The sequence below is a fragment of the Vulpes lagopus genome, chromosome 21 (genome assembly GCF_018345385.1).
Source record: "Vulpes lagopus strain Blue_001 chromosome 21, ASM1834538v1, whole genome shotgun sequence".
Lineage (NCBI taxonomy): Eukaryota > Metazoa > Chordata > Mammalia > Carnivora > Canidae > Vulpes > Vulpes lagopus.
Genome location: NC_054844.1, coordinates 12195984 through 12215850, shown reverse-complemented (window position 1 = coordinate 12215850; position 19867 = coordinate 12195984). Strand labels below are relative to the sequence as shown.

The 19867-nt window shown below is 41.2% G+C and overlaps 1 protein-coding gene across 6 annotated transcripts in view; it reads right to left on the bottom strand.

Moving 5' to 3' along the window:
- Positions 1-19867, bottom strand: part of APOLD1 (apolipoprotein L domain containing 1) — a 59856-nt gene that overhangs the window by 31011 nt on the left and 8978 nt on the right. For 5 of the 6 annotated variants that reach the window (XM_041736451.1, XM_041736447.1, XM_041736446.1 and 2 more), the window contains exon 2: positions 5093-5379. The exons of the other annotated variant lie outside the window; for it this stretch is intronic. The gene's annotated coding sequence lies outside the window, so the exon portion shown is untranslated. The remainder of the gene's footprint in view (positions 1-5092; positions 5380-19867) is intronic. 6 annotated transcript variants of the gene reach the window in all.

Below are 19867 nucleotides of genomic sequence, written 5' to 3'. Positions count from 1 at the left end.
CTATTTTTGTGGGTTAAAATTCAAAGAAATTAAGGTCCAAAATTTGTCTGCCCCAACTTTTTATTCTGCTCTGTCTCAGCAGGAGGGGATTTCAATGTCTGGGTAGAGTTGGAGATCTTTAGCAACTACAGCTTAAGCTGGATCTCACTGGAATGGGGGCAGCTCCTACAGGGCCCAATTAGAGATTAGATTAATTACACCAGCAAGTATGTAATGTGCTTTTTCCTAGAGTCTACAGATTTGGGAGAGGCAAAATGATCATAGCACCAGCTCTACATATACCATACCCAGATAAGTGATTTTTAGCAGGTATCTCAAAAAAAATACCCAAAATCAGTATTTTGGGTTGCCAGAGACTGTTGCAGAGACAGCAGCCTCACCAAGAAGCAAGTTGATTGAGACCAACAATCCAGAATCTATGGACTATCCATTAAAACCCAGTTAGGGCATGCCTGAGTGGCTCAGTCTGCTAAGGGTCTGCCTTCAACTCAGGTCATGATCCCAGGGTCCTGCCACTGAGTCCCACATCTGACTCCCTGCTCAGTGGGGCGTCTGCTTCTCCCTCTCCTTCAACCCCTCCCCCCGCTCATGTTTTCTATTTCTTTCTTTCTCTCAAATAAATAATAATTTGGGATCCCTGGGTGGCACAGCAGTTTAGCGCCTGCCTTTGGCCCAGGGCGCAATCCTGGAGACCCAGGATCGAGTCCCACGTCGGGCTCCCGGTGCATGGGGCCTGCTTCTCCCTCTGCCTGTGTCTCTGCTTCTCTCTGTGTCTCTCATGAATAAATAAATAAAATCTTTAAAAAAGTAATAATAATAATAATAATTTATTTATTTAATAATAATAAATTTTTTAATAAATAAATAAATAAATAAAACCCAGTTAGAAAACTACTAGCTACAGGAAATTTCCCACAATGGTACCTTGCATTTACCATATCTAGGAAGCTCTACCCGCAGCAAGGCATTTGAGGGGATGTTGCCTTCTTGCAAAGGCAGAAATCTGCAGTGGCAATACGTTCCATCATTACACCTTATTTATGGAGCTGTTCTTTCCCATACAGATACTTAAAACCTTTTAACTTCCATCCCCTTGTGAACTTTAGGTGCCTGCACTGTAGGGTTGCAATGAAGGTGAATTCCATCCAGTAACAGAGCTCCCACGATAACCAGGAAGCATTTTCTATTCCTGTGCTGCAATGGCTTTTTTTTTTTTTTAAGATTTTATATATTTATTCATGAGAAACACAGAGAGAAGCAGAGACATAGAAGGAGATGCGGGCTCCCTCTGGGAAGCCTGATGTAGGACTCAACCCAGGGCCCAGGATCACGACCAATGCCAAAGGCAGATACTCAACCACTGAGCCACCCAGGCACCTGCTGCAATGGCTTTTTCCACCATCTCTTTCTATGAAATTCCTTAGGCCTAAGAAAACCATCACCTGGGGAGGATTTCTCCATCATATTTAAATAACCAGTTTCTAGCAAACTTCAAGACAAGTAGAAGGCATGGTTTTTAAGCCACAAAAACGCAAACTTAGCCTATCCACTTTTGCCCTTGAAGAAGTTCAAAGCAACATAAAAGAGGAATTAAAAAAAAAAAGAGGAATTAAAATCGGGGCTGTTTGTTTACATTACCCACCTAGACCTAGTACTAGCACATTGAAAACCAATCTCTCACTAGTGCTCTGTGGTCCAAAGGGAATCAAGCTGCCCCCACAGTTTAAAAACAGCAAATATTTTTCTACTCCTTTAATATCTAACAGGGCAGTATATGAAAAGACTTTCTTTCTCCCTACAATGAATCCTAGCCTCAGCTTGTAACTGCTTATTAAGACCTCTTCAGCTTGCTGGCCCCTGCGCCCTTGCCAAGGCCCTCTTACAGCTTCTGAGCGGCTTTTCCAGGGTCTTTTTTTCCCAGGCCCCCACTGTTAAGAGCCAACTGCACCACCATAAAAACCTACCTGGCTCAATAGAAGCCTATACAAACTGCCAAGATCGAAATGTCCTGCACACACACTAAATAACAAGACCCCAGGGCCAAGGCCAATCCCTTGCCACTCCAGAAGCCTCAGCCACTCCACGGGTATTCATTTGCTTCTCCCTAATTGTGCATCTTATTTCTCACACATCGGTTTTCTGGCCAGTGCACGAAGTGTTGGAACACTGAAACAGAGCCCAATAAATACCACCCTTCCTCCTTTTCTGAGCTCAAAACAAATGAATTAAGATAAAGGAGTGGAAGAAGAAGGCCAAAGTATGACTTAGCTCCCGATAAAGCTGAGTTGAGTTAGAAGAGCTTCCCAACACCAAGAGCAAGAGCCAGCAGTTCTGGTTCAAAGCCGACTTGCCTCCCAGTGGGTGGGAGCGTCAGCCTGCCCCTGGAGCAGACCCCATGCCGGCAGGATTCCAAGGAGGAAAGTGGATGAGAATGAACTGCGCATGCCCAATCTATTTTCCCCAAATTTGCCAATCAAATCATGCCTTTTTCAGTTCAGGGCTGAGTTAAGAAAGGGCAGAGAAAAGCCTAGAGCAACCGCCTTCACTTGGAAGGGTGATTTTTGCTTGAATTTTTTTTTTTTTACTCGTCAAAATATATATATGTTACTTGAATACTTAAACTTGACTTTTTTAAAAAACCAGAATGGTAGAAGCTCCCATCAGGTAGGACTGTGATGCTGTGGTTATAATCTGGAATTCTAAAGATAAGATTTCTGGGCATTGTCAACTAGCTTTAGGGAATGTTTCCCCAGTAGTTTTTTGTATGTCTTTATGAAAAAGAAATGTCAATTCATATATATATATTTTTTTTTTTTTGCAGTCAATTCATATATTTATTAGCTTTCAAAACACGATTCATTGGGACACTTGAGTAACTCAGTCAGTTAAGCTTCGGACTCTTGATTTCTGCTCAGGTCATGATCTCAGGGTCATGAGATGGAGCCCCAACTCAGGCTCTGGGCATGGGACCTGCTTAAGATTCTCCCTCTCTCCCTCTGCCCTTCCACCCTGAGCTCACTCTTTCTTTCTCTCTCAAAACACCAAAAAAACCCCACAATTCACAATTTGGAGCAGGATTTAAATAAAAGCTTTTCTCAGTTCTAGAGGCAAATGTTGTCAGCCTTCTCAGATTCCCTCCACTGCCTCTTCTGTTCTTTTCTTCCATCAGAGCCCCACCCATGCCAGTCACAGCACACTTCCAGACTGCAAGGAACCAGCCATGCAGCAATGTGTGAACTTAATTTCCAGAGGGGTCACAGAGGGGCCAGACCACACCACCTGGAAGTTCAGGGAGTTTGGCTCTGTATAGGGGGAACCTTGGCCAAGGGAAATGGAGACAGGAAAGGGCAGGTAAAGGTCCCCTTGTGTCTCTCTGTCTTGCACTGCTCTGAGGCATGGCTTCTCCCTGCAGCCTTTCTGAAGAAACCCTGAGGACTGAGCAAAATCCTGCTGAAAGGCCTGCCACTGGAAAGACCACCTCCTTCTCTCACCTCACTTGCCACCTGAAACTACTTGGGCTGTTTGGGGTCATCCCTCCCTTGCTTTAAGGCCACCCTCAGCACTTACGGCATCCAAGCCCCCATAGAGCCAGCGTTTATTGAGAGTTTCTTAGGGAAGCAAAGACAATAAGAATACCTTACACATCATACAGGAAACCTTCCTTTTAAATACGCATCGAGTTTCTCTTTCCTCAAAAGTTCTACAGCTTATAGCTCACCCATCTCTTCTGCCTCTGTGACCTTCTCATAAAAGTTTCTTCCAAGGATCACCCTCAACCTGTGGTGGGTAGAGCAAATTGGTCTTCTCTCAGCATTTTAACTCCCTTCATTGCCAGTCACCCCGCTTAATTCAACAAATTAAGAGTGAGCTAAACACACAAAGCATTCAGCCTTCCTGTGGACAAGAAGGGAGGTATTGCCAGTACATCATTATGATACATTTTCCCCCTCTGGCACACAGGCACAAAACAAAATTCCAAGCAGGCAAGAAGCAGAGGGAAGAAAAAGTTATGTCAGGGTTAAGCAAATGTGAGGCCTAGGCAGGCACAAGTTTGTAATGTAATGTGTAGGAAAAGCAGATCCGAACATGGACCTCGAGGCAGAGGCAGATATAGCATGCATCTGGGTTCAGAATGAGGTCCAGCCCCTGTGCAAGAGGAGGTCAGGAGCTAGGGAAGTGTTTTCAGGAACACTAGTGTAGGCAACAGGACTGCAGTTGTTTTTGTTTTTTTAATATTTTATTTATTTATTTGAGAGAGAGAGAGAGAACGAGTGGGGGGGGGTGCAGGGCAGAGGGACAGGGAGAAGCAGACTTCCCACTGAGCAGGGAGCCAGATGTGAGACTCCATCCCAGGATCTCGGGATCATGATCTGAGCTGAAGGCAGACACTTAACCGACTGAGCCACCCAGGTGCCCCAGGAGTGCAGTTTAATACTCAATCTTATTCTCAATAAATACCCCCATAAGTTTACTGCCAGGATCAGAACTGATACCATTGACAATGAGACTGATTCTAAAGTAGACAAATAAGGCAGCCCTGGTGGCTCAGTGGTTTAGGGCCGCCTTCAGCTCAGGGCCTGATCCTGGAAACCTGGGATCGAGTCCCACGTCGGGCTCCTTCCATGGAGCTTGCTTCTCCCTCTGCCTCTCTCCCTTTCTCTCTCTGTCTCTCATGAATAAAGAAATAAAATCTTTAAAAAAAATATAAAGTAGACAAATAGATCACCTGCCTAGAGTTGAGAGATGAAGAACCAGGAAACCTGCTTAACATTAACATTTTCCCCCTATTGGGACACCTGGGTGGCTCAGCGGTCAAGCATCTGCCTTTGGCTCAGGGTGATCCTGGGGTCCTGGGATCGAGTCCCGCATCAAGCTCCTTGCGAGGAGTCTGCTTCTCCCTCTGCCTGTTGTCTCTGCCTCTCTGTGTCTCTCATGAATAAATAAATAAAATCTTCAAAAAACTATTTTCCCCCTATTTAAAAGGAAAGTTTCCTATATGACATGTAATATATTCCTCTTATGTATTAGTTTCAATTGCTGCTATAACAAATTACCTCAAATTCAGTGGCTTGACACAACACAAACTTAATACCTTGCAGTATTGGAGAGAAGTCTGAGATGGGTCTCATGGGGCAGCAGTCCAGGTGTTAGCAGGGCTACATTCCTTTCTGGAGCTTCTAAGGGAGAAGCCTTTTCCTTGTCTCTTCCAGCTTCTAGAAGCTGTGCATTCCTTGGCCCATTGTTCCTTCCTCCATCTTCAAAGCCAACCAGGGCAGGCTGAGTCCGCTTCTCCTCTCACTCTGATGCCTTCTGCCCTCCTCTTCTACTTTGCAGGATCCTTGTGACATTGGTCCACTTAGACAATTCAAAATAATCTCCCTGTTTGAAGGTCAGCAAATTAGCAAACATAATTCTATCGGCAAATGTCACTCATCATTAGCCATGTAACATATATTCACAGATTCTGGGGATTAGGGTGTGTACATCTTTGGGGATCCATGATTCTGCCTACTACATGGTAGTGAGTGCTATGGAGAAAAACAAATCAGGGATGAGGGAGAAGTAGTGACCAGTCTTCTATACTCATGGCTCCTTCTGGCCATACCTGTTTTTGCTTTGAAGGATTCATTTATTTAGATTGGGCCCACCTGGATGATCCAAGCTATTCTCCCCATTTCAAGATCCTTATCATAAATTGCATTTGGAAAGACTCTTTTGCCACTTCAGGTAATATTCACAGGTTCCAGGGACTAAGTGACAGATATCTTTGGGTAGCCATTATTCTGCCTACCAATCTTATCTGTGATAGAATTTTCTAGAGACCTAGGCTTGTCATTGACTCTAAAATTTCCAGCTGGAGCTCTAACAAAAGCCCTTTCAGAGAATTCAGCTAGTAGATATAATTACTCCAATTTAGTCAGAAAGCAAAAGATTTCTCATGTTAGCTCCCTAAATTGGAAAAAAAAATATGTGTACTCTTCTCTTGGCTCAGAAATGAAGCAGCAGTATTATGCCACCACCACCATTAAGATACAGAAGAGTTACATCAGCCCAAATAATCCCCTTATGCTGTCTCTTTATAATCAATACATCTCCTCACCCCAAGTCCCTGGTAACCAATGATCTCTGAGAATAGCAAATAAATGGAATCATACAATCAGTAGTCACTCAGATCTGCTTCTTTCACTTAGCAAAATGCATCTGAGATTTATCCATGTTGTTGTGTGTATAGTTTGTCCCTTTTTACTGCTAAGGAGTATTTCATGGTATGGATATACCACAGTTTGTTTATCCATCCCATTGTTGATGGATATTTTGGTTTCTAGTATCTGATGATTATGAATAAAGTTGCAACAAACATTCATTTATAGTTTTTTTTGCGCGTGAACTTAAGTTTTTGTTTCTCTTGGGTAAATACCTAGGATTACTGATAAGTGTGTGCTATCTTTATAAGAAACACCCGCACTGTTTCGAAAGTGGCTGTGCCATTTTGCTTCCTAACAGCAATGTATGGGAATTCTAGTGGCTCCACATCTTCACCAGTGTTTATCATTGTCAGTTTTTGTTTTGTTTTAGTTTCAGTTCAGTTAGATAGGATTGGTTTGGGTTTTCAGCCATTCTAATAGGGGTATGGTATTGTCTTTTTTTTAAAAGATTTTATTTATTTATTCATGAAAGACACAGAGAGAGAGAAAGAGAGAGAGAGAGAGAGAGAGAGAGATACAAGCAGAGGAAGAAGCAGGCTCCATGCAGGGAGCCGGATGTGGGACTCAGTCCTGGGACTCCAGGATCATGTCCTGGGCAGAAGGCAGGCACTAAACCGCTGAGCCACCCAGGCGTCCTGGGTATGGTATTATCTTATTGTTATTTGCAATTCTCTAATTACTAATGATGTTGAACATATATCATGAGTTTATTTGCCATCTGTATATCTCCTGTCATGAAGTATCCAGTCAAAATCTTTTGCCCATTTTTTTGAAGAACAAATATTGTTATAATGTTCATACAACCCAAAGCAATCTACAAATTTAATGGAATCCCTATCAAAATACCAAAAGCGGGACGCCTGGGTGGCTCAGTGGTTGAGCATCTGCCTTCGGTTCAAGGCATGATCCCAGGACCCGGGATTGAGTCCCACATCGGGCTCCTTGCAGGGAGCCTGCTTCTCCCTCTACCTGTGTCTCTGCCTCTCTCTCTGTCTCTCATGAGTGAATAAATTTTTAAGAATCTTTTAAAAAAATACCAAATGTTCTTTTTTCACAGAACTAGAACAAATAATCCTAAAATTTGTATAGAACCACAAAAAGACCACAAATAGCCAAAGCAGTCTTGAAAAACAAGAATAAAACTGGAAGTATCACAATCCCAGATTTTGAGATATACTACAAAGCGATAGTAATCAAAACAGTATGATACCAGCACAAAAAGAGACACATAGATCAATAGAACATAATAGAGTGCCCAGAAATAAACCCATGATCATATGGTCAATTCATCTTCAACAAAAGAGGGAAGAATATACAATGCAAAAAAATCTCTTTAACAAATGGTGTTGGGAACGCCGGACAGCTACATGCAAAAGAATGAAACTGGACCACTTTCTTACACCATATACAAAAATAAACTCAAAATGGACTAAAGACCTAAATGTGAGACCCGAAACCATAAATTCTTAGAAGAGAACACAGGCAGTAATTTCTCAGACACATCCATAGCTACAATTTTCCAGATTTGTATACTAAGGCAAGGAAGGGGAAAACAGAAACAAAAATAAACTATTGGGATTACATCAAAATAAAAGGTTCTGCACAGTGAAGGAAACAATCAACAAAATTAAAAGATAACCTATTGAATGGGAGAAGATATTTGCAAATGATATATCCAATAAGGGGTTATATCCAAACTACATAAAGAACTTATACAACTCAACACCAAAAAAAAAAAAAAAAACCAAGTAATCCAATTAAAATGTGGGCAAAGACCTAAACAGACATTTCTCCAAAGAAGACATCCAGATGGCAAACAAACACATGAAAAGATGCTCAACCTCACTTATCATCAGGGAAATGCAAATCAAACTATAACAAGGTACCACCTCACACCTTCCAGAATGATTAAAATAAAAAACACAAGAAACAACAAGTGTTGATGAAGATGTAGAGAAAAAGGATCCCTTGTGCATTGTTGGTGGGAATGCAAACAGTGCAGCCACTGTGGAAACTAATATGGAGGTTCCTCAAAAGATTAAAAATATAAATAAATAAATAATAAAATAAATTTAAAACAATAAATATATTAATATATAAATATATATTATAAAATAAATTTAGATAATTTAAATTAAGTAAATAATAGAAAAAATAAAAATAAAATCCATCACTGGGTATTTACCCAAAGAAAATGAAAACAACTAATTTGAAAAAATATATGCACCCCTATGCCTATTGCAGCATTATCTACAGTAGCCAAGCTATGGAATCAACCCAAGTGCCCATCCATAGACGAACGGATAAAAAAGAGGTAGTACGTACAATAGAATATTACTCAGCCATAAAAAAGAATGAAATCTTGCCTTTTGAAACAACATGGGTGGATCTAGATAGTATGCTAAGTGAAATCAGTCAGTCAGATAAAGACAAATATTCATATGTGGAATTTAAGAAACAAAACCAAGGAAAGAAGAAAAGAGTCAAACCAAAAAACAGATTTTTTTTTTTTAAGATTTTATTTTCTTATTCATAGACACAGAGAGAGAGAGGCAGAGACACAGGCAGAGGGAGAGGGAGAAGCAGGCTCCATACAGGGAGCCCGATATGGGACTCGATCCCCAGTCTCCAGGATCACACCCCAGACTGTAGGCGGCGCCAAACCGCTGCGCCACCAGGGCTGCCCAAAAAACAGATTCTTAACTATAAAGAACAAACTGTGGTCACCAGAGAGGAGGTGGGTGGGTGAATGGGTGAAACAGGGGAAGGGGATTAAGAATACACTGGGCAGCCCCGGTGGCTCAGCGGTTTAGCGCCCCCTTCAGTCCAGGGCGTGATCCTGGAGACCCGGGATAGAGTCCCACGTTGGGCTCCCTGCATGGAGCCTGCTTCTCCTTCTGCTGTGTCTCTGCCTCTCTCTCTCTCTGACTCTCATGAATAAATAAATAAAATCTTTAAAAAAGAAAAGAAAAGAAAATAGAATTGTTGAAGCTATATACTGTGTGCCTGAAATTAATATAACACCATATGTTAACTATACTGGAATTAAAGTAAAACATTTTTAAAGATAAAACACACTTTTACAAATTATATCAAATAAGAAATGATGTAAAAATAACTCTGTAACAGTAAGATTAAATAGCAAGACAGAAGAACCACTTTTTTTTTTTTTTTTTACTAAGCCGATGTTGATTACTTTTTTGGATTGCTTAGATAGAAAAATATAAGTATCAGAAAGGCAGAAAATCTATATATCCTATATTTTTGCTCTGTAATGTGATAAACAATAAAAGCAGCCTCTAAAATTGCTCAACTATGTGAAATTTTAAAAATTATCCCCTTAATGCCTATGTCATGCAAAAAATCCAGGTTATAATGATAAAGTATTATTTAAAGGATGTATATATATTTTTTTAAAAGGGGGCACCTGGGTGGCTCAGTGGTTGAGTGTTTGCCTTCAGCTCAGGGCATGATCCCGGAGTCCCCAGATAGAGTCCCACATTGGGCTCCTTGCACAGAGCCTGCTTCTCCCTCTGCCTATATCCCTGCTTCTGTTGAAAAGAAAGAAAGAAAGAAAGAAAGAAAGAAAGAAAGAAAGAAAGAAAGAAAGAAAGAAAGAAAGAAAGAAAGAAAGAAAGAAAGGAAGAAAGGATATACATAGAGGTGCCTAAGTGGCTCAGTCAGCTAAGCAACTGACTCTTGATTTCGGCTCAGGTCATGATCTCAGGGTTGTGGGATCATGCCCCACATCTGGTTCTGTGCTCAGCACAGAATCTCCTTGTCCCTTTCGCTGTGGCCCCTCCCCCTTTTTGCTTGCTCTCTCTTTCTCTCAAATAAATAAATAAAATATTTTTAAAAATAAAGGATATATATAATTAATACATAGAATAATGAAAAGAATCTTGTGCATTTTTAATTGGGTGGTTTTCTCATTGATTAGTTTTGAAAATTCTTATATATTCTGTATACTAGTCCTTTGTCAGGTACATGATTCAAAACTATTTCTCCTTCTCTAGGGTTTGCCTTTTCATTCTCTTGACAGTGACTTTCACACAAAGTTGCTAATTTTGATGAAGTCCAATTTACAATTTTTTTTCTTTCAGGATCATGCTTTTAGTGTCATAGCTAAGAAATCTTTCCCTCATTCAAATTCACAAACATTCTCTTCTATGTTTTCTTCTAGAAGCTTTATAGTTTTATATTTTACATTTAGGTTTATGATCCATTGTGAGATTTTTGCATAAGGTGAAAGGTATAGGTTGAGATTCTTTTTCTTTTTTCTTCCTTTTGGCTTTTTTTTCTTTTCTTTTTTTTCGTGTGTGTGTGTGTGTGTGGTCGTTATTTGTTTCAACAGCATTTACTGAAAAGTCTATCCTTCCTACACTAAATTGGTTTTGTGCTTTTATTAAAAATTGATTGACAGGGATGCTTGGGTGGCTCAGGGGTTGAGCGTCTGCCTTTGGCTCAGGGCACAATCCCAGAGTCCCCGGATCGAGTCCCACATCAGGTTCCTTGCACAGAGCCTGCTTCTCCCTCTGCCTATGTCTCTGCTTCTCTCTCTCTCTCTCTCTCTCTCTGTGTGTGGTGCTTCTCATGAATAAATAAAATCTTTTTAAAAATTGGTTGACAATACATGGGTGTGTCTATTTCTGTATTCTGTATTCTGTTCCATTGTCTTTGTGTCTATCCTTTCAATAAATACCACCTCTCTCAATTACTGTAGCTTTGGTGAATAGACAGTTGTATTTATTTTGAATAATCTCTATATTCAATGTGGGAGTGAACTCACCACCCCAAAATCCAAAGTTGCATGCTCTACTGACTGAGCCAGCTAGCCATACCTATGTACATCTATTTTTAATCCAAAAAGTTTCATCACTCAAGATGTGTCATTTTGAGAAACTTATATAACTTCTCTTAACTTCAATTTTCTCAGCTGTAAAAAGAGGGTAGTAGTAGTACCTCTGTGAAAGAATAATTATAAGGACTGACAAGCCAAGACATGGAAGGCATGATGGTAGATGTTGCTTATTTTGTTTCCAGTACTCCTCCTTTCTTCCCAGATCAGCATCTCCTTCTTTTGGGGAAAAAGCTCCTCTTACTCACTTCAAGCACATGGTCCTACTGTAGTTGCCAATCATACTACCATGTCCTCACCCTGGCCACAGGGAATGGTCAAGGGATGGACCCAGGAGCCAAGCATAGCTAATTGGAGATTTTCTCCCCTTGGTACTACAGAAGGTTGAATTACTGGCCCTAACTTTTCCTCCTCCCTCTATCCACGCACTTTACCGTGTAGTTTACAGCTTTTGTAACTCAGAAATTAGTATATTTCCTTGAATTTTGCCTTTGGAGTAGGCCATATAACTTGCTTTGGCAAATAGAATGAAGCAGAGAAGACAAGAATACCAGTTTTGTCTACAATTTAAGAGGTCATAGGATCCTTCTTGTCCCTGTCAATAGATAAGAAGAGTTTTTCATGTGAATGAAGACTGAATTTTGATTAAGCATCAAATTGGACAATTATAGTTGCTGAATTGACACTGTGAGAGAGGATTTTTATTATACAAGAGTGAGCTAGTGAACTAAAGGGGAAGCCCATGACTTAGACAATTAGAGACAAGTGAAGGCTATGCCCACTAAACATTCCTTAGGAGGGTGCTGTGTCACCACGTGGCATTTTGCATTTGGCCATTGCATTTTGATTATACCCTTCTCCACATCATGCTTGTTCAAATACTTTTTTTTTTAAGATTTTATTTATTTATTCATGAGAGACACAGAGAGAGAAGCGGAGGCACAGAGAGAGGGAGAAGCAGGCTCCTCACAGGGAGCCTGATGTGGGACTTGATCCCAGGACCCAGGATCACGCCCTGAGCTGAAGGCAGATGGTCAAACGCTGAGTCACCCAGGTGTCCCTCAAATACTTTTAAATAGTTGTATCTCCCTATATCTCATTCCCTATTATCTCTATTTTATCTAATGTTAATCCTTTTCAAGAGCTTTCTCTTGACTTATTGACACATCTTTTGTTCTTTTCAAATTTTTCTTTTGATCAAAGTCATACATTTTCCTACTGGCAAATCTCAGTAGTAAAGAATGTAGAGCTGAAAACAGCATTCCTTTGCCCTTTCTGTGCACTATTATTCCAGGTCCTCTGAGATGCAGCCACCAAGGTAGAATTAGACACACAAGAAATTTCCTAGGGGAAACATCTGCAGAGGAAGTGAGGAGGAGCCAAGAGAAGTTGGGGAAGCTGTCAAACTATGATGCGTATCTGACCTTGAGTGAAGGAGAGTGGGAAGGAAGGAAGGCTGAGTGAAAGTGTCTTGGATTGCAGTGCAGTTCTAAAGAAAGTTCAGCAAGGCCACTGGGAGTCCTTAAGCCAGTCACCTGAAACCCGCACTTGACTCTGTGCTGGGGCCATGCTTCCCAAGGCTGCTGCCAGCCAATGATTAAACACAATCACGCTATTGAAGACCACACCTGGCAGCCATGAGACTCCTCTGGCTGCTCTTTCCCCCTGACCCAATCCATCATGGCTTTTCCTATCTTAGACCTGTCACTTTTCACACTCCCCTTCCATGCATAGTTAGATGGTCCAGGAGCTGCTTTCACTTATGGAGAAGGCACTGTTCTAGACACTAAGAATTAGATCAAAGCACAGGAGAAAAGAGATGGAGGAAATCACTTAACCTTGATTCTGGTCTAGTAATAGGAGTTAGTGTGACTCTTGAAATCCAGCATTATTTACTAAAACAGGTAATTCAAATGATATAAGGTAATTTTATCATAGAACCTATGTGGTTGATTCAGGGTTCAGAATTTCACTCACATCTATCTCCACACAGAGAATTGATTCATAAGAGTTCTACTGATCGTCCATAATTCCACACCATGAAGTAGAGGGAAAATGATTTTGGCCTACAAAAAGTAGATTGCAGCAGATGATTACCACAGCCATGGGGCAATCTCAGAAGCAGATCCACAGAATGTCTAATTATTTGAACCATGCACCCATGCATTAGTAACACTGGACTACAACATCATAATTCCCCAAGCTTAGCAATACCAGACTATGTATCATATGTTTCAATCATGTTCATCCATGCCTCTGGGCCTTTGTAGATTCTGTTCAGCCAAATGGATGGCCCTTCTTTTACTCTTGTTTGTTGGGTTTTGGCCCAGCAAATTCCTATTTATCCTCCAATAGTTAATGTAACATCTGCTCTGCAAAGCCTTCCCAGATTTGCCTTCTCCCATGTGTGTACTCACAGAAGGTTGTTCAAACCTATCTCATTGTTCATACATAACTCATTGTACTGTGATCTCACACACACACACACACACACACACACACATCTGAGATCTTTAAGGACGTCAGAGCAGGGATGCTTTTTTTATATATATACCTAATGCTTGGCATATAGTAGGTACTCAATACATTTTTATTGGAAAAAAGGAAAGAAGGAAAAAAGAAAACTGATACAAAAAAAAAAGAAAGAAAACTGATATAGAACTGATATTTTCCTGAACTTTGTAGCATCATCAAAACTACATTAGGTAGGGCAGCCTGGATGGGTCAGCGGTTTGGCGCCTGCCTTCGGCCCAGGGTGTGATCCTGGAGACCCAGGATCAAGTCCCACATCGGGCTCCCTGCGTGGAGCCTGCTTCTCCCTCTGCCTGTGTCTCTGCCTCTCTCTCTCTCTGTGTGTGTGTCTCTCTCATGAATAAATAAAGAAAATCTTAAAAAAAAAAAAAAAAAACTACATTAGGTAATTCTTCCTCATACCAGGTGTGAGAACCACGGTTCATACAGTTATTTTAGCTATCTTTAATGATTCATTTAGGTGACCAAAGAAGAAATTATGCCAAGCACTAATGCAGTTATTTCATACCAACATGACCTGGTTCTCATTTGATTAATTAAGAAATATTGTGCTTGGTAATGAGGTACTGGCCCTAGGAAACAGGTATAAGACAGCAGTCCTGAAGAAAACATACCTATTATTCCAAGTATGGGCCATGTTACATCATGTTATTAAGTGGTGTTACAACATGCCCTTGGCTTTGGATTGTCCTCACTGTTCCTGAAGTAAAGAATAATGTGTAGTCAATGTTTGCTTCACACAGAACAGAACAACTAAGGAAACCAAATCCACACTCTAGCTGCTAAAAATGAACAGAAGCATGCATTTGTATGAATGTTATGCAAATTGGAGAGAGCAGGGAAGTGATGGGAATGGATGCTGAGGAATATCAATGAACAGGTAGGGAGAGGATATATTTTGAAAAGTTGCCACATATATGTATCAATCAACTTCCTCCAATTAGGCTTAATATTGAATTGCACTCCTATTAATAATAACTGACATTTTGTAGCACTTCCATTAGCCACCATTTTCACAAATTATTATAATGTATTTATAAAGCACTTCCAGATACATTATTTCAGTGGCTCATGACAACAACCTTGTGGGGAGGTTATTAGTTTCCCTCATAAGCTAGGCATCCTACACAAAGATGATGACCTCACCTACAAGTCTGCGGTGGCCCAGCTGATGGAGACATTGCCAAGGCCCACTGAGGAAGATTGCCTTAGATTCCAAATAGTCAGCTCTACCTCCACCCACCCACTCCACTCCCATCCCCACCTGTGGGTGGATTCCCACCAAAAAAACAACTGGCCTTTCCAGGGCCTAACTGACAGATTGAAAAGAAAACCTAAGGCTTAATTGTTCTTTACAAAATTACCTTCAAAACAGGACCTAAACCCAGATAAATGAGGAAACTTCCCAAGGATCTCTTTAGCCACACAAATAGGTGACCATTTTAATGAGATCCTTCACTAAATAAAGAAATTAGCAAACATCACTTGGCTCTTACCTTACTACATTTCCCCCAAAACAAGCTGGGTCCCCTCTCCCAAGCCAATGAAGTAGGAGGTAGGAAACCTAACACAAACAAGGTTAGCAAAGATAGGACCAGGTCATCTTACCTAACTTGTAAAGTGGTCTTGAAGAAACATCAGAATCTATATGGAGCTCAAAAGAAAAGGAGCTTCTGAGGCAAGCTCATATATTTTTAAAAACCCTCCCTTAGGCCTTCCAAGCTTTATCCCTTAAGAAGGGGTTTCCTGGGGCACCTGAGTGGCTCAGTTTAGCGCCTACCTTCAGCTGAAGTCATGGTATTGGGGTGCTGGGATTGAGCCCCATGCTGGGCTCCCTGCTCAGCGGGGAGCCTGCTTCTCCCAGTAGTCCCCACTCATGCTCTCTCTCACTATCTCTATCTCTCTCTCTCCCTAATAAATAAATAAAATCTTTAAAGAAAAAAAAGTGGGGTTTCCTGACCTTAAAATGTCCTGTGGTAGTTGTAGCCACAAAAAGTATCTACTAATAATAACTCAGTAGCATCCTCTGTTTGTCTCCTTCCTAAAGCAACTTTGGAAAGTGATACTGTTCTTCCCATCTTGCCCCAGGAGAGACAGAGACAAAGGTGCAAATACTGAGATTTTCCTGTAGCCATTCCAAAGTTTAGCAGGCGCTTTGTTTTGGTTCTTAATAAAACAATTATTAAAGATTAGGGGGTATCATTTTTCCATAAATGGCAAGATATTGCTGGCCAGAAATATTTAATCACTAGACAGTCTTCCAATCTGGCAGAAAGTAAAAGAGAATGATTTGGGATCGAGTGTCACACTGAGCCAGTTGGCCTTGTTCTCATTGAGATTATTTACAGGAAAAACAGGACTGCCTCTAACCCAGGCAAAAAGTCAGTGAGACCTGGGTCCTGGTTCAGCTGCTTAATATGACTGTGAGCAATAGTTCCAAGGCCCAGTTTCTTCATAGATACAGCGATTTTTCAGGATCTTCATCAGGATTTTTAAAAATGATATAAACAAGTGACTTGGCACATGCTGAGTGCTCCATAAATGTTAGTTCATGTTATTATCTATTCAACTATAGGAAGAGAACATCTGCTTATCAGACTACAGGGGATTCAACCCAGGCACTTCAGGGAGCTGTAAATCAAAACTTAATATTTGGAATCATTTTTTTTTCTGTTTCTTCCCTTCTTTTTCTGTCCCTTGTAAACGAGGGACAATTATATATGCTATTAAAATTGAGCTGGTAGGGTGCCTGGGTGGCTCAGTTGGTTAAGTGTCTGCCTTTAGCTCAGGTCATGATCCCAGGGGCCTGGGATCAAGTCCCCTATTGGGCTCCCTGCTCAGTGGGGAGTCTGCTTCTCTCTCTTCCCTTACCCCCTGCTCGTGATCTTTTCTCTCTCACTCTCCCTCTTTCAAATAAATACATAAAATCTTTTTTAAAAATCTAAAAACTAAAATTGAGCTTGTAGAAAAGTATGGAGTTTGCAATAGATAGTCCAGCTAACTGGACTATCTAATAAGTTGCTTGCATTCTTTTTTTTTTTTTTTTAAGATTTTATTTATTTATTCATGAAAGACACACACAGAGAGAGAGAGGCAGAGACACAGGCAAAAGGAGAAGCAGGCTCCATGCAGGGAGCCCAATGTGGGACTCGATCCTGGGACTCCAGGATCATGCCCTGAGCCAAAGGCAGGCGCTAAACCCCTGAGCCACCCAGGGATTCCTTTTTTTTTTTTTTTTTTTTTTTTTAAGTAGGGTCTACACCCAGCATGGAGACCAATGTGAGGTTAGAACTCACGTTCTTGAGATCAAAACCTGAGCTGAGATCAAGAGTCAGATGCTTAGCCGACTGAGCCACCCAGGCACCCCCAGTTGCCTGCATTCTAATGTATTTTTTCCAAATGGAGGAAAGAGTGGGAGACATAATTAATGCAGGAGAATTTTCAGGTTAAGGGCACAGCATGTGAGAAGTATGCAGGCTGGCTATCACTGATCCAGGTAATTCTGATACCATTAGAAGAATGAAAGAACAGACTGGTGAAATGTAAATCACACAAAATTTTTCTTTAACTAGTCAGAGCTTCTGAAGGAAGGAAGGAAAGAAAGAAAGAAAGAAAGAAAGAAAGAAAGAAAAAGAATTTTCAGATAATACTGGGCCCATCTGCCTTCCTATGCACAGGGGGAGAAAGGCTGAAGGCCAGTGTCCAAAGGGACCTTGAAATTCATAGTAGGCTTCCAATTACCTGTTTGAGCCAGGCTTGGAAGGAACAGAGAGACCGAGATATTAAGTTAGCACATCTAATTCACAGGAAAGCTATTCTATATTATAGCTGTACTGTTATATGTTTCTAACCCCTTTCAACAAGAATGAAATGTCTTCTGATCTAGGAGGTGTGACATTACCTGCCCAACCTCAAGAGTTCACTAGGAAGATATGAAGTTCACTAGGAAGATATGAAGCTTAAAGCTAGTTCATAAAGTAGTTTTTCCCCTTTGAGAGATTTTTTTTTAGCTTATGAAATGTATCTTTACCCTGCAAGTTGCTCCAAGATATATTTTTAAAATATTATTTACAGTTGCTCTCTAGTAGAGGATACATTTCAAATGTATCTTGATTAGACAGTCCCATGTAACAAAAGTTCCTTTCCTTGAAAATGTCTGCAGGAGTTTGGAAAACATAGTAACTTCACTTGACTGTAACAGTGATACTCTTTTCCCGTGCCAGCTTTTGCCTGCTCCTTTTTAAGACACAAAGAATACCCATCTTCTCAATCTCCCTAGCTTTCGGGCCACAGGACAATAGCACAATGCAAATCACTCAGTAACTACATATTTAAGTAACCACCATATAATAGGAGTTTAGCAGAGGTGTCCTGGGGGAAAAGAAACAAAATCAATGACCCTGTGTGAGATGTGTATTCTCCTCATTCAAAGCCTACCCACCCCCCATCCATCCACACCTGCCAAGCCAACTTTATCTCTGTATGGCCCGGAACACCCCCTCCCGGAATCTATCTCTTGTGTAGCTACCAATCAGAATCAGTCCCTTGCTCAAAAATCCTCAAGGACTTCTATATCAGTTAAGATTTGCATTTGGCAGCTAGTAACAGAGACCAGAAATAATAGTGGCTTAAATAAGATAAAAGTGTATTTTTCTTTTCTTTAAAGGAATTCTGGAGATAAGCAGTGCAGAGCTGGCGTGGCATCGCTTATAGTTTCTGCATCTTTGTGCTCTACAATGCACCTTCTATCCTCAGAAACAAAGGATGCCTCCTCAGGTTGCATCCATCTTATCCACCTTCCAGGCAGCCAGAAGGGGACAGATAGGCAGATGTCAAACTTTTTTTCAAATGTCTTCAAGGGCCTCAGTACACCATATTTTATGGGTTACTCCTTCAGTAACTGCCAGATCCATGAATGAATGAGTTCTGCACGAATTCTGAAGCAGGAGGATTTATCACTTACAGAACTAATGAATGTGGGATGTCTGGGTGGCTCAGTGGTTGAGCATCTGTCCTCGGCTCAGGTCATGATCCCACAGGCCTGGGATCAAGTCCCGCATCGGGCTCCCTGAATGGAGCCTGCTTCTCCCTCTGCCTGTGTCTCTGCCTCTCTCTCTGAGTCTCTATGAATAAATAAAATCTTAAAAAAAAAAAATCCAAGGGCTCTGGGTTCCAGTCCTGCCTCAGCCACCCACTAGCTAGGTAACACTTGGTAGCTGACAACCTCTTTGGGTCTCAGTTTTCTCAAAAGAGAGGTTTTGACTAGATCGTGTAAGGTCCCTTAACAGCATTAAAGTGACCATTACCTGATACTAATAGCTCCTGCGTTAGCCAATGCTGAAAAAAGGTTGTTGGAACCTAGGAGAGGGGCTCAGCAGTTGAGTATCTGCCTTCGGCTTGGGTCATGATCCTGGGGTCCTGGGATCGAGTCCCAAATCAGGCTGCCCGCAGAGAGCCTGATTCTCCCTCTGCCTATGTCTCTGCGTCTCTATGTCTCTGTGTCTCTATGTCTCTCGTGAATAAATAAAATCTTTAAAAAGATGAAACCTAGGAGAATGAGTGTTTAAGGGGTAAGAGCATGTTAGACAGGACATGGACCATCATGTGGAAATAAAGTGCCACACTGAAGAGACCCTTCTGGTGCTCTCCACCATAGGCCCAGAGGTATTACCTTGGAAGTGAATTTAGGATTTACTCCAGGGAGCACAAGCACAGGGAAAGTCTCTTCTCATACGCAGGGTGGGTGTGGTATACTGCAGAGTCAAAAAATACTAATAAAATAGCAAACATACACATAGTTATTAGTTTTATGCAGGTTTTGTTCTAAATTCTTTACCTATTCTTAATTTTTTTTCTAGAGAGAGACGGTTTTAAGATTGTAAAGACAGGGGTCCCTGTGTGGCTCAGCAGTTTGACCGCCTTCTGCCCAGGGCGTGGTCCTGGAGTCCCGAGATTGAGTCCCACATCGGGCTCCCTGCATGGAGCCTGCTTCTCCCTCTGCCTGTCTCTCTCTCTCTCTCTCTCTCTCTCTCTCTCTCTCTGTCTCTCATGAATAAATAAATAAATAAATCTTAAAAAAAAATTTAAAAGATTGTAAAGAGAGAGCAAAGCAAGAAACAGAATTAAGGTATGTAAAGCACTTGGCCTTGGGCACTCATCATTGTCATCATTGCTGAGATACAAGAAGGCACAAGGAGACTTCTCCCCCCCTCCTCCCACATCACCACCCTCTGCCTTCTCCAGAGGAGCATCAGGTCTCTGGAGTCCCACT